Source organism: Rhinopithecus roxellana, chromosome 19 (genome assembly GCF_007565055.1).
Source record: "Rhinopithecus roxellana isolate Shanxi Qingling chromosome 19, ASM756505v1, whole genome shotgun sequence".
In the NCBI taxonomy this organism is placed as follows: Eukaryota; Metazoa; Chordata; class Mammalia; order Primates; family Cercopithecidae; genus Rhinopithecus; species Rhinopithecus roxellana.
The window spans coordinates 41,495,250-41,510,718 of NC_044567.1; the positions used below are offsets into that span (position 1 = coordinate 41,495,250).

The 15,469-nt window shown below is 54.4% G+C and overlaps 1 pseudogene across 1 annotated transcript; it reads right to left on the minus strand.

Moving 5' to 3' along the window:
- Positions 1–379: 379 nt before the first annotated feature.
- LOC104679591 lies at positions 380–10,725 on the minus strand (annotated as a pseudogene). Its single transcript, XR_004054848.1, has 15 exons — positions 10,454–10,725; positions 9,860–9,932; positions 9,615–9,697; positions 8,290–8,329; positions 7,720–7,801; positions 7,162–7,269; positions 6,725–6,834; positions 5,442–5,490; positions 4,797–4,917; positions 4,008–4,102; positions 3,541–3,606; positions 2,973–3,072; positions 2,457–2,609; positions 1,121–1,484; positions 380–933 (listed from the first exon to the last, which is right to left on the minus strand). The product of XR_004054848.1 is annotated as a TBC1 domain family member 3B-like (transcript).
- Positions 10,726–15,469: the final 4,744 nt, after the last annotated feature.

The window sequence follows — 15,469 nt, forward strand, 5'->3', positions numbered from 1 at the left end:
CCAGGCTGGAGTGCAGTGGTGCAATCATGGCTCACTGCTTCCTGGAACTCATGGGCTCCAGCAATCCTGCCTCAGCCTCCCGACTAGATGGGACCATAGGCACACGCCACCATGCCTGGATAATTTCTTAGACTTTTCTCTAGAGACAGGGTCCACCTGTGTTTCCCACGCTGGTCCCAGACTTCTAGACTCAAGTGAACCTGAACGTCCTGCCTCGACCTCTCAAATTGCTGGGATTACAGGTGTGAGCCACCACACCCAGTCTAAATTTCTTATGTGCCATGGTACTGCAAAACGTCATTATTAGGGGCAGCTGAATGGAAGGTGTAGGAGGACACTGTAGTCGCCTTTTCAATCTTTTATATCTAAAATAATTTCAACAGAAAACATTTATTTTAAAACATGAAGGGGTTAACCGTCTATGAGTTGAAAGTACAAAGGCAGGCTCACAGTGTCGTCAGAATTCAGAAAGCTGGTCACACGGCTGGGGGTGCTGGGAGGGGCTGGACATGGTTGACTTTGTGATCTGGGGGCTGGTGTGTTCCATCTGTGAATGTCTTTCGAGCTGCACACTTTCTTAATAAATTTTCATACATTTAACAAAAAATAAAACGAGGACGTGAAGTTTGCTTGGGTTGTTAAGCCTCGGGAAATTATCCAGCCATGAGCCCTGCCCCAGATGCTTCTGGAAGCCTGGAGGGAACTGAGAATTTTCCAAGTAGAGGTGGCAGAGGCAAGGCCCTGAGGTGGGAGGGCACTGCTGCTCGTCACCAGCTGCGAAGGGGGTGCCCTGGTTGGAATCAGTGCTGGGTGCAGTGCAGGGCTGGAAGTCCATGTCCACACTGTGGCTCAGTGCAGTGAAAGCCAATCTCACCCCCTCCGCAGGGTGTTCCGCCTGCCAGCAGGTGGCCAGCTGGTCTTCCTGGGATATGGTGCCATTGTAGAAATTGGGTGCAAGTCTCTTGTCCATAGATGGGATGCCCTGTTGTAGTGGGATATCTCCTGGCCTCCCTCAGTCCTGATGGGCCTGGGCAGGGCCTGGTGTCAGGGTCCCCGTGGGCTTCTAGAGCTGGCCCTGTCCCACATGTCCCGAGGCCGTCCAGGACACATTCAGAAGGGACACGGACCCAGCAGGTCTGTTCGAAATCATAATGGGGGAACCAAGGGCCCCCTACATCCAGGTCCGTTGGCAGCCGGGGCATCGAGTTCCACTCCAGGAATCTCCAGGAACCCTGAGGTCTTCCCTGAGCCTGGGGCCAGGCTGGGCACACCCCGAGTGCCCACAGGGTAGGTGTCTTCCCGGACAGCCCCACCAGGACAGGGTGTGGAAGAACGAGGTGCCCATGGTGGGGAAACTAACCAAATGGGCCGCTGGAACCGGGCTGGTGGGCCTGGAGGGGACTGCCTGTCCCCCTTGCAGAGGGTCGTCCTGCCACTTGAAGCCAGCACAGACCTAGGTGCGGAGGACCCTTGCTCGGGTTTGGCTGAAAGGAAAACAGTCGTGGTCAGTGTCTCTAATGAGACCATACAGGCCTTTCCGGCTGGGCCCCACCTGCCTGGGTCTCTGGAGTCCTCGTGGTCTCTGTGGGGCCCTCGGGGCCTGACACTGAGGACACACCTGTAGTCTGCTGATACCAGAGGGAGGGGTGTGTGCCACCTGCCATGGGGAAGCTGTCAGGGCATGACAGGCAGCTCCTAGGACTGCCCCCAGGGTTCGGACTGGCTGAGGGATTCCTACCACACACCCTCATCCCAGGGCTGTTGGACCAGGGATATAGACCCCAGTGAGAACTCAGGTGGGAGGGAACTTGGATGTCACCCAGCCCCTTGTCACCTCACATGGGGACCCATCTCCACAGTGGGTGATTGGACATGGACATGGGTCACCCTCTGCCCTCCTGGGTTGCCCAGTCCATGCCAGGACTGACTGTTCTCACATTTGCCTGAATTCTTGGCTCTAGCTCTCGTCCGGGGTCCTGCCTGTGCCCTCTCCCTGAATGTTCTGGGGTCAGGGACACCCGATTCCCTTGTCTCCCTGGCTCAAGGCTTGTTCTGGCAACCTTGGAGGAGCGTGCAGCAGTGAGGGGCTTCTGCTGCTCTCTGAGGCTGTGGGTGCTTGCAGGGAGGGGTGGGGTTTCCCACAAATGGGTCTGGCTTCTTGAGTGCCCTTGACGGCCTTGTGATGGGGAGACAGAGACACTGTGGAATGTGGGAGGGGGCTTGTTGGAGGGTCATGCCCACATCCTCCTCCTGCGTGCACAACACATCCAGTACACACGCACTGAGTGCCTACCCTGAGGACTGGTGGGCCTCCTGTACTTTCTTAGAGTCCAGGAGGAGGAGGAAGAAAAGGTGAAGAGGAAGGCCCAGGTAGTAGATTTGTGGGTCCCAGGCACTCCTACACTATTGACTGCCCCAGAAGGTGACATGGGAGGGGACATGGCACTGGAGCCCACCTGGGGGTGGCAGGTCCCCTTGCTTCCTTCTTAGTTTCTTCGTAGAGGCCCTAAGATGCTTGAGCACAGAGTCATCATCCAACTCCCAGGTATGGAAGAACTGGTTCCGAAACCGTGCCCACAGGCCAGACCTGGACGTCTTCATGAGGCGCTCTAGGGACAGGGTGGACATCAGGAGAGGAGAGTTCCCTGGGAGGGGGCACAGCTGATACCCCATGGCCACTTCAGCCTCCCACTAGGCGATGCGGGAACCTTTTGAGCCCACCCCAGGGGTTCAGATGTGCACAGGAGACTGTGGCCGGGGGAAGTGGGTAGGGAAGTGCTCACAACACTACTTTCATCTGGGTCATGTGGGGGACGGGCTCGGTGTCACTGTGCCTTGCCCAGCCCACCTGGCCAGACCTCCCTCTAGGCCAGAACAGAGAATCATGAGGACAGTGTGAGGAAGCTGCCCTCGGGTAAGTCGGGGTCTGACCCCAGGGCTCCCCAGGCCCCACTGGGCACATGGAGACTTACTCCTCTGAACTTTAAAGGCAATGCTTGTCATCGGCATCAACACCTGTTCTCCTTCCAGCAAATACACGTCCCACAGGCGCAGGATGAGCCCAAGAGAGATCTGTGGGGATAGCAGGTGTGGGAGACTGTAGCCCTTCCAGGCTGGGGCTGGTGGCTCGAGCTGAGCCCACTGGGGCTTCAGTCCCCAGAGTCAGTGACCTTCGCCATGAGGGTTTCCTGAGCCCTCCAGGACGCTGGGTCAGACAAGGTCTTGCAGCTCCTCATGGGGGGCACTCATTGGAGGGGGATGTGGCTCCTGGAGAGAGGGCCTTGCCCAGGGCATGAGGCTTCCCTGATCCCTCCCAAGTCAGGTCTCGGCCCAGTCTGCCTATAAGGCTGGTCCTGAGCCCCAGTCATTGCCCTGGGATGACCCCTCTTGGGCAGAGGGTTTTGTTTGGGTGTCCTGTGGGGCCCCCCTGTGGGCGGAGCCTCCTGTGGGCTGTGGGTGAGCCAGACCCCTGGACTGGGGAAGCAGGGCACTGCAGGGCAAGGAGGGTCCCTGAGCCAGGGTCTCCCTGTGCCTTCTTACCCCGTCATTCAACATCTGGAGAAGCCAGCCAAACGAGGAACCCTGCGTGCAAAGACCTTCCTTGTCCTGATGGGAGGAACAGAGGTGCTCAGGGGCCCCTGGGCTGCCCTAAAAACCTCCCTCTTCCAGGGCCTCTGAAGACCCTTCCCCTAGTGCAGAACACTGGGCGGTGTCCAGGGCTCCCCACAACACAACACCGTCCCCTTTCCACACTCCCGGTGGACATACTGCCCTTTGCGCTGCTCTGCGGGAGCTGGGCCCCCATCCCTGTGCCTCTGTCTCCTCCAGGGCAGGAAAGGAAACCAACTCCCCGCCCATGGAGAACCCGACGTCCCAGGTCAGGCCCTGGCTGGACTCAGCCAGTCACCAGCCCCACCAGGGACTCCAGTCCCCGTTCCTCCAGCCCCACGGGAGGCAGAGTCTCTGGGGAAGAGCCCAAGCTTGGTCACCAGACGCCATCAACTCACCAGATGCCACATGGTCTTGGGTTGCGACGTGGGTACCACATGTTCCTGATGGTCTTGGAGCCCCTGGACTGTCCCGCCATTTGGGCTGTGGAATCCTGAGAAGCCCCCAGCCCATCAAGAAATCAGAGCCTTCCCCCAAGATGTGGAGCCATCAGCAGGAAAAGCTGGGCAGCTACAGAGGACCCGAAACCTGAAAGCCTTTCACCCTCCCACCTGATGACCCCACCATGCTGCCTTTGCCCTGGGGACGTGGGTCAGGAACATCCCCTGGAGCCTGGCTGGACACCCTCCTGGACCAGGGTGCAAAAAGGGCAAGCATGACTTGAGGCCACCACATGGCGGCAAGAACAGGATGGGTGCTGGGCTTCCTGGTCGTCTCCTGGAAGTGAGGTCGGGCCAGGGGACACGGGTTGGGGAGATGCTGCCACCTGGGCTTGGTCGGCCCATTTGTGGGCACCAAGGGCAACAGGACCCCAGCAACTGGAGGGCAGGAGGACTCTCAGGGATTGGAGAGTCAGCTACACAATCAGAGCTGGAGGGCGTGGCTGCAGGACACAGAGGGTGGCCACGGGGAGGATGAGATGCCCTCCGCTGATGGGGATGAAAGTCGTCTGACTTGGGCTTTGGGGGTCAGCTGTAGACTCCTGTGGGACCCTCAGCAGAGACATCCTAAAGACTCCCAAGGAGCTGGCCAAGGAAGGTGCCTTGGCTGAAAGCTGAGATCATCTGGCCAGGGTGGCCGTCCCTGGGTCTGACTGCATGAGGTCCCTTGGGCAGCTGTTCACTTACCCTGCAGGGAGTGCCTCTCCCTGGCCAGCAGCTGCACCAGTGCCCAGAATGCATCCTCCTCAGGCAGATAAAGGAGGAACAAGGCTGCGATGTGGCTCAGGTCCCTGCAGTAGCCCACCTCCTGCAAGAGCCAGAGTCACCGTGAAAGGACATCACCTGGGAGGACTGAGGTCACCTGGGAGGACTCATGTCATTGGAGAGGGCAGAGGTGACTGGGGAGGCTTCCTCTGAAGAAGAGGCTTCCTCAGAGTGCAAATTCATTTCATGACAAGAGCCAAGTCCATTAGGCACTTCAGCACCTTGTCCAAAATGTCTCCTGATGGCACCATCCCAGGTGCCACCCTGCCAAGCTCCTGGGCTTTGGGGCAGCCCCAGGAGGAGGGCGTCATTTCTTGTCCTGAGAAGTGATGGTCAGACCCAGGTGACAGCAGGAGTCCATGCCCCGACTCCTTTGTGTCTCAGCTTGACCCCTTGAGGCCACCCCCTTGCTTGGAGGTTTATGCCAGCAGTGAGCTGGAGTCCTACCTCCTATATCCTGGTGGGTCACAAACACTAACTTTAAAAGAAGCGACGGCACCGCACCAGACACCCACTCCTGTGAATAGGGAAATACTGCCCGGGAACGTCACTGCCGGGAATACTCACCGGGGTATACTCCGAATATGCCAGGAGGATGTAGAATAGTTCCCGCTGCCTAGGAAACAGAGAAATGAGGCTTTTGTTTGTTTCGTGCAGATGCTGTTAGTTTCAGTTTGTCTACAAAGCCTAACAACAAATCCCATTTCAGGTTCAGATGATTCACCAGATAAGCAGTGAGCTCTTCAGGGTCTTTGACTTTGAGGAAATATTTCAGTAAAATCCACATCTGTGACATGCAGATAGCCCAGTTGTACAGTGACTTGCCTGATCCTTTTCACACTGAATGAGTTTTTTTTTCAGTTTGCACACACGCCAGCTCAGTCTTTGGATGTACAGTTCCTCCATGGTTCTAAACCAATGGGCAGAGTCTCCCGGCCACTGCTCTAGCCCCTCCTGAAACGACTCCTTCATCTTCCAAGTCTCCAGGGTGGCCCCTATGCACCCGGCCTCTCCCTGATCCCTCAGCCCCTGGCCACCCAGACTGCTTCTCAGTCCCTATGGTTTGGCCTTTTCCAGAATGGCTTAGGAATGCGAATCCTACGTGGTAGCTTATTGGGTCTGGCTTCTTTCCCTCAGCAAAATGCATCTAGGATCCACCCACGTTCGTGCGGGCATCACTGGCTCGTTCCCTTTTCTCACTGGGTCTTCCGTTTGAAGGGAGGACCAGCCTGACTCTCCCCATTCCCATGTTGAAGACTGTCCCCGAAGGCTCCTTGTGTGAGTGATAATGAATCAAGCAGTGGACGTGGCATGCAGGTTTCATGTGGACATTAGTTTTCAAATCAGTGGGTTCAATATTTGTAATACTTTGGGGACACGTGGTTCAAGTCCATTGAGCTTTGTGAGTCACTGCCCAACTGGCTGCCAAAGTGGCTGTGCCAGTGTCACGTTCCCAGCAGACCAGGATGACAGTTTCCAGGACCCCTAATTGTCCCAGCATTTGGTGCTGTCAGTGTTGCCTGGAGAGGCTCATGGGCCCTCCATCCCGTCACCCTCCCATGGATCCTACCATGGGTCCCCTTGGGTCAGGGAGAGCACCTTTCACCATTGTGCATGATTTTGTTTGCTGTCTCCTCAGGGTCCTCCTTGTTTCTGGCCCCACATGCTCCAGTCTGGCCATGGGCTTGGAACCAGGTGCTCAGTTCATGGTGCCAGCTGCTCCCTGGGTCAGGGGAGGTCTTGGCAGCTCTGTCATCCCTCCTAGGTGACCCTGCCTCCGCTCCATGGAAGCCCCCATCCCTTTTGTTCACTCCATCTCCGCTGAGACCCTGTGGCTCCCATAGGCTTACTTGGCTCCGTATCGATCCCTGAAGAAGATGTGAGTCCTTAGTGTCCCGCTCACGTCCAGGTCGATCTGGTGGATGTGTTCAGATGACCTCTTGCCCTTCTCCTTCATGACCTGTAGGGCAGGGCCAAGAGGAGGAAGCAGCCTCAGAACAGGTGGAAGACTCCCTGCCCCAAATGGCAGTCAGCCCACACTCAGCACTCCGGGAAGGAGGGAAGCAGGGAGGTTTCCTTCTGCACAAAGCTGCTTTTTGGCTTGTTACTGAAGCCGGGGAGGGTCACCAGAGCCGAGTTTGTCTGTGGTGACTATGTCACCGTCCGTGCTCAGGATGTGCATCTGACCATCCCACCCAACCCCAGGCTGGGCTTGATGCTCCCTCCAGCTGGAGACCTGGGCCCCTGACACGGCCTGTCCTGCTTGTTGTGCTCTGGCTGAGCGTACCTTGTATGTTCTGGGGTTTTTCGACTTGACTTCCTGTATGTTAAGGAGGACTGACCACACTTGGCCCCGGATTTTCATGGGAATGCCCTTATATACTCGATCTATCAGCTGTGGGCAGAAAACAACCTGGTGTCACAGGCCACGGGGCAACCCCAGTGAGGACCAGAGCCCGAGGATTCTGGAAATGGTTGGTTTTGGCCCAATGATTCCTCGTTAGAGGTGACATTAAGCTGGGACAGGGTCTCCCTTCCCAGGATTGAAAGAGTGGATGGACACTCAGAGTCGGGACTCTGATCTGAACCTTTTCCTTCCTTTGGTCACCGGGGCATCCCTAGCCTTGAGCTCCGGGTGGTCCCAGCCCTAGATTCAGATTCCCTCCCAGCAAGGTGATGCTCGCATGAATAGGCAGGCAAACCACCGACCAGGCCTGCAGTCCTCTGGGCGAGGACAGTGTGCCACCCGCCCTCTGAGAGGCTGAGAGTGCCAGGTCACAGCCATGCGTGCCTGTCCCCTATCTCTGCACAGAGTGGTTCCGGGGCCTCTCCCTCCACACATTACCTTTGTGCTGTTCTTGTATGTCTCCCACTTGTCCCAGCATTTCCATCCACTTGCTCTTTCGTGTTATCTCCCGCCGCATTTGCTGTCAAATGAGGAATGTTGGCGTTAGGGGAGCTGCCAGGCTTCCCGGAGCCGCCCATGGATGCTGGGTCTTGGGCTGTGGAGCCCCGGTGGACCCAGCTGGAGGGAGCCAGAGAAGGGCAGACCCGAAGGGTTGAGAGCCTTTGAGCAAATGAGCCCCAGTGGGCTGGCTTTGGGACCCTGGGATGTGCCATTCTCAGGCCACAGACATATCAGTCTTAGGTCAGGTCCCAGCCTCCATGTGGGGTCCTGACACAGGCGGGCAGCCAACCCCAAGCCACAAATGTGGTTCTCACTTTGGAATCTTATCAAGCTGCCAAAGTTACAGCAACCTGGGGTCAGGTCCAGCAGGGAGTGCTGCCCCTCCCAGGGACATCGTGTTGCCCTCAGCAGCCACCGCCCAGGCCAGCTGCCTCCTGTGCCTCACCGACCACCTGCCCAGTCCCCACATCCCTGGTTCAGCCCCCTCCTCATGCATCAGGCTCTTACCTTCGCCTCCCGAGCAGTGGCAGGAGGCAGCTCTGTCTCACTGTAAGATAACCCAGGCAGAACTGAGGACCTGCACAGGGCCTGGAGCTCCCGGAGACTGAGACCCAACCCCCAGAAAGGACAGGCTCTGTCCCCATCTAGCTCAGGGCTCAGTCCAGGAAAAGACACAGGGAAGGGGGACAAGGGCCTTCCTGTGGGGCTGACTCCCAGGAGGGGGAGGACTTGGGAGAAGAAGGAGTGCGGGGCCAGCCTGGGCGGGGTTACTGGGGCCCCTGGCGTGGGGGGCAGTCAGGCTGCACCATGGGGCTGCCTGTCCTGGACTCGAGGTGGTACTTTCTGCTGGAGCTGAGAAATGTCAGGCCTGAGACGGGATGGGGGCCGCCCAGGGTGGGCGACTGGGCCCTGACAGGAGTCCCTCAGGGAGTGACCACATCTCCCCACCAGGGTCAAGGCAGCCTGCCCTTAGACCTGCCCGGTGTACTCCTGGTGTACCCAGGGCCCATCCCACTTGACAGCCCCAAGGCCCTTGCAGGTTCTGACTCCCAGCTTCCACCTGCCTCTCCCTGCACCTGACCCACACACCCTGCGTTTCAGAAGTGGCACGGCTCATCAGCTCCCACCCTACCTCCCCCGGGATCCTCTGTCTCTCCATCGTATGATCCCTAAGGGATGGGCTCCTGGCTGGGCTCCTCTTACATGGCCACAGGTCCTTTCCCAGCACCAGACCCAGGGTCTCTAGCCACAAGCCCTGCTGCCTCCCTGGCCTCACCATGAGATGCCCATAATGGGGCCCTGCCCATCTTCTCCCCCATTCCCCTAGGGCCACAGCCCCCACTGTCTCCATGCCTTTCCATCTTCCCCATGGGGACAGTGAGGGCTGTAGCTCTAGGGAAATGAGGGAGGACAGGGGCAGGTGGGCCCTCAGAGACCTGCTGGACAACAGCCCTGAGGCTAGGCCAGGCGTCCCCTCAGCCTGTAGCCACAACACTTGGATCTCACTGGGGTTGTTTCCAAGTAGACAGGGCCAGACCCTCAGGCTGCTCCGCTCCCCTTGTGCTGACTTAGGGACAGAACTGCTGAGAGTCCAGGGGCCTGACCTAGCTCAGTCTTCATTCCCACCCACTCCCTAGATGGGCCCCGCACCTCTGGCCTAACAGCAACCTCAGGCTGGACCTGCAGGGGAGCCAGGGAGGAGTTCTGACCCTGGAAAGGAGGTTGGCCTGACCCGGCGGGACAGTCCTGCCTCGGAAAGGCCTTTCTAAAAGCAAACCCATCCCTGAGCTGAGACAGGTGATTTAGGGGTGAGGGGAGCACAGAGGACTCACTGCAAAATTCCAAAGTGATCAATGCTGCTGTAGATTCCAACAGGCTCAGGTCCCGAGTCCTCTGGCAGCCCAGCTCGGTGTCCCTGTAACCCAGAGGGAGCCTTGGTGAGGGGTCCAAGGCAAAGGGTGCAAGGGCCTGGGGGTAGTGGCCACCCATGCCCACCCTGTGCTCCTAGGGAGCCCAGGACCCTTTGACCAGGGCTCACTGGAAGAGACCTCCCTCCAAGGAGCAGACCGACCTGTACCTTCTCATAGTTCATGATGATATTCTCTCGCTCCTGTGCCTGCAAACTATCTGCATCCTCTACGATTACCATCCTGTGAGACAAAATCATCTAAAAGTTACATTGTACTTGAGAGCTTCGGAGAACACCTGAACTGTTCCCGCCAGGCTCCCAGATGCTGGTTGGCTGTGTAACCCCGATTCCACCACCGCCCCCGGGTAAAAAGGCGCCAGACCTAGTGTCCCCACACCTGCAGGAGTCTCTAGAGTCTCCAGTCCCAAGCAGGGGTGGGCATCACCCCAAGGACTTGAGGACAGTGGGACCTGGACAGAGAATCCCGTCGTCCCCAGTTGCCATGAAATGGGGACACACCTGCCCCAGCAGGTTGAATGGTGTCCACCTGCCAAGGGTGAAGGGCCCATGATGGGCTATTCCAGGGATGTGGAGGGAGACTGGGGTCAGCGATCAGAGGTCTCTGTACAATCGGCCTCCTGAGATGCTCAGGGACCACAGAGATGCCCAGTTTCCTACAGGGATCAAGAGCTCTCCTGACTGCTCTGTTCTCCGCTCATCACTTTGGCTCCCGTGGCCCTTCAGTCTGAACAGTGAAGCCACCTTAGGAATAATGCCAGCTGAGCAGGAGGGTGTCCGGTCTGGGGATGAAAATGATCTATTGTGCTCGTGGAAACCCTCACTCGGGGAGGGACTGTGGACTCCACCATTCTGAGCTGTCCCCACAGGAGGGGCTTCATTTTCCTGGGTCACTGAGGAAGGACCGTGGGTCCTTGATCCTGGAGAACACCTGGATGGACTGTCCCTCCTGGGAACACTTGGGGCAAAAGGAGGGTGAAGCCTCGAGAGGACCAGACAGAGCAAGAAATACTTGGAGAGAACCCCAGTGCCTGGACCCCTTTGAAGAGAAGGGAAGATGGTCTCCCCCAGCCAGCCCTCCAGGGCTCCTTCATTTTCCACAGCTGCCCAAGGGCAGAAGGTTCCCCAGGATAAGGGACCATGTGTGTCCAGTGGGGCCCACAGCCACCATCAGGACCCAGCTTAGGGCACAGAGGTGTTCTTAGGACCCTACTATCCACCACACCTACAGTGGATCCATCCCAGTGGCTCTGCCAGGACTAGGCTCTGCCCCATCGGGATGGGAAAACTGGGAAGACTTGGGATCTAGGGCAGGGAGGTCCCAGGGTTCACACCTGAATTCCAGCACAGCACACGGCAGGGCTGAGAGCAAAACCCAGGGTCCTGTCTGGATTCCCAGGCCGGTTACCGCCTCTCTGACCCCAGACGTCTCACCTGTCGAATGGGTACACTAGGGAACGGCACTCACTCTGTGAAGCCACCATGAGGAGGAAAGAGCCAATCGTCTACACAGGCAGTGGAGAACAGGCGCCCGGTGGGTGCTCAGGGATGGCCCTCCTTGGTAGCTGCCCAGAGGCCAACACCGCCCACACCATAGCCACTGTCCCCAAGTCAGCATAGCCACTGTCCCCAAGTCAGCCTGGAGGGAAGAGAGCAGGTCGCACTCACCTGATTCTGATGAATCAGCTGGCCTGCGTTATGCCTCTCAGGTAGAAAACCTTCGAGTCCACAAAACTGTTCCCAGATACCACTGTGCGTGTGTAACTGCCGTAGAACACAGAGGCAGGCCGGACAGCGGATTGGTGCTAAGCACCAGTGACATTCTGAGGTCATGGCACGCATCACAGTGGGGCCTTGCCCGGGTCAGCAGGGCCCAGAGTCAGGGTCCTCCGCTGCCTGAGGCGGCCACACGCCTGCCTGCAATGTGTTTGTGTGCATGCGTGCACACGTGTACGTGGGTAAACACGTCTGTGCACGTGTGTGTGCCTTCTCTGGCCAGGCCTGGCTGTCCCACTCATGTGTGCACCCAGTTCCTCATCACTGTCACCTCCGAGGCCCAGGACCAGTATCAGAGCATCCACAGGTGTTCCCTAACCTCAGCCCTCCTCGCCCAGGGTGGTCTGGGACACACATAAGGGTGGAAGGAAGTGACCACTACTGTTGAATCTCAGAATATAAATGCTAATACTATTACATAATTGTCTTTTTATGTCTCTAATGCTATCTCTTTTTTCATTTCTGATATTTTAACTGGGTATTTCTCTCCATGACCCTTGAATGTTCTAGCTAGAGGATCCTGTGGGGAAAGTGCCGGGCACACAGTAGGGCCTCACTCTATTCCAGACATGTTATCTAAAATCTGGTTCATCTGTCCTTCCTGCCAGGGCCTAGGGGATACCAAATTCCAGGGTCCAGAAAGAGCTTGGGGTAAAATGATGCTTCAAGGGGTGGACTTTGACCTGGGCTGAGTCTGCCTGTGCCATTCAAACGGAGTCTCAAGTCCCAAGAGAGGGCGTCCAGATGCCCCAATGCAGGGACCTCTGATCGACACCTGTTCCCCTGCACTCATTAGCAGCCTCACCCACCCAACTCTCAAAGCACACTTGGCCCTCATATCCGGGAGCTCTGCATCTGTGGATTCAGCAACAGCAGATGGAAAATATTCAGAAAATAAACTGGATGGTTATGTCTCTACTGAACATGTGCAGACTTTGCTCTTGTCATCATTCCCTAAATAACACAGTATCACAACCATTTATGCAGCATCTGCACTGTATTACATATCTTAAATAATCTAGTAATGGTCTAATGTCTACGGGAAGATATATATAGCTTATATGTAAATGCTAGGCCATGTTATATCAGAGACTTGAGCATTCATGGATTTTGGCATCCCCGGGACAGCTACTCAGAAGACTGAGGCAGGAAGATTGCTTGAGCCCAAGAGTTTAAGTCTAGCCTGGGCAACATGTCTCTTAAGAAAAAAAAAAAAAACTATCAAGAATATTTACTCACAAATATTCACTTTTATTCCTTTTATATACCTTTCCTTCCTTAGAGAAATAACAAAAATTCCATTCCAATGCGATGCCCCATCATAGACAAAGTCCAGATCATGTGGTGGTCTTTCTATCAGGCCTGGGTATGACTCCTTTGGAGATGTATGACTTAAAATACAAGTTATCATGCATACACACACATTATACAATAGTGAAATAAATAGTAACAGAATAACATTTAATAATCCTCTCATTTGATAGGCCATGAGTGGTGGCTTATGCCTATAATCTCGGCACTTTGGGAGGCCAAGGCAGATGGATCCCTTAAGTATGGGAAGTTGAGACCAGCCTGGGCAACATGGTGAAATCTTGTCTCTAAAAAATATTACAAAAATTATCAGGCATGGTTGTGTATGCCTGTGATCACAGCTACTCAGGAAGCTGAGGTGGGATGGATATTGCACAATGGCACTCCAGCCTGGGCGATAGAGTGAGACCCCGCCTCAAAAAAAAAAAAAAAAAAAATCACCTCTCATCTGGGAAGGGGAAGAATGGGAGGCACAGAATAGTCCCTGGTCCATAGAAATTTTGAAATGCTGCTGGGCAGACACTGTGAGGCACTGTTACCCAGGGCTCCCTCTGGGTTACAGGGACACCGAGCTGGGCTGCCAGAGGACTTGGGACCTGAGCCTGTTGGAATCTATAACAGCATTGATCACTTTGGAATTTTGCAGTGAGTCCTCTGTGCTCCCCTCACCCCTAAATCACCTGTCTCAGCTCAGGGATGGGTTTGCTTTTAGAAAGGCCTTTCCGAGGCAGGATTGTCCCGCCGGGTCAGGCCAACCTGCTTTCCAGGGTCAGAACCCCTCCCTCGCTCCCCTGCAGGTCCAGCCTGAGGGTGCTGTTAGGCCAGAGGTGCAGGGCCCATCTAGGGAGTGGGTGGGAATGGAGACTGGGCTAGGTGAGGCCCCTGGACTCTCAGCAGTTCTGTCCCTAAGTCAGCACAAGAGGAGTGGGGCAGCCTGAGGGTCTGGCCCTGTCTACTTGGAAACAACCCCAGTGAGATCCAAGGGTTGTGGCCACAGGGTGAGGGGACGCCTGGCCCAGCCTCAGGGCCAATCTCACAATATTTTCTGTATATAATATCACAACATCTGCAAACACAGATAATTTTATTTTGTCCTTTCCAATTTGGGTGCCTTTTATTTCTTTTTCTTGCCTAATTGCTCTGGCTAGGAATTCAGTATCTCTTGAATAGAACCCATGGTTCCTGCTTTCACTCTCAGGAGGGTGTCATTAAGTTTTTCCACTTTTTTTTTTTTTGAGACAGAGTCTCGCTCAGTCGCCCTTCTTCCACTTTTAAAGTGGAAAGTTTCCCTTTTCTATTATTTTCTTCAACCACATTTAAAGCAGGAACTGGGGACTGTACCTTCCTTTAGAGCTGACCAGCTTTCTCAACCTACTGCTTGCCCAAAGAATGTTGGAGTCCAAGGGTTGTGTTAGGTCTCAAAGCATCACAGTTTTTGCTTTCTGGATTTTAAAAATCTAGGTATGGCTCCTTGGCAACTTAACTTTATCAAAAACATCTTGTTGTTTTTTTTCAAATCTGTATGGTCTCAGTTAACTCTGTGCGCTAATACAATTCAATATTTTTGAGACGTGCTTTTCTCTTTAGATTTAATTATATTACCTTGAATTAGCAGGCTTTCATCAGAAAGCAATGCACTCAAGCTCTTTTCTCTGAGCAATTTTGTCCACTGAAAGGATTTATTGGCTGACATCTTAGTTGATTCAGAGGTTTCCACCATAAGTTTAATAGCTACTTATTAACTGCCTCTTTGTCGAAGACTGAGTTTGAATTTCTGTCTTTGTCACCCAAAGACATTCTCAGATTTTTTATTAGTTGAAGAAGAGAAATATTTGCAACTTCTTATTCTAAAAGTCCAAAAATGTGTAGACCATTTTCTTCCCTTCTTGCTTGCAGAGAGTTTAGTGCTTTTCCAAGCATATTGTTCCTCCCACCTTTTGTATTACCTTACCTAGTAGCGATCAAACTATATTACTAGCATCTGTTTCCTTACTTCTTCACTCAAACCCACAGGCTCATTTAATACATTATCTTCATTCTAAGTTATTAAAGGTGACTGTTTTGTCCAGTCTTTCACTACTACAAAACAGGGGTTGCCATCTTCCCAGCCTCCAATAATATTTTCCTCATTGCCCACCACTCAGCTCTGGAACCAAAGCCACAATTTAAATTATTTTTTTATGCAGCATCCCCCTCTAAGCACCAATTTCTGTATAAATCAGAACTAGCCAGATTTTGCCGTGGTAACAAATTATCCCCAAAGTTTCCGTGACTGTTTAAAAATAACAAATGTTAATTTCTTTCTTAAACTACATGTCTGTTGTGGATCCCATTTGACTCTACTCTTCATTGTTTTCATTCCAGGACCCAGACAAAGCAGCCAAATCTGGGTCATTGCCTGTCTTATACCAGGAACAAAAAAGAACATGGCAGAAACACTCAATGACTCTTCAGAATTCTTCTTGGAAGTAACACACGTTATGCCTGCTTATATTTCATTGGTCATAACAAGTCACATTGCCAAACCTGACACCAATGGGACACAGAATATGATCTACTTCTGTGTAGGGACATCAACCTTATCAAACAATATTTCAACTTACCACACCATCTTTTGCTCCAAGATGACTGTACCAGATTCTGGCATCTCGTCCACATTTCAAGCCAGCAGAA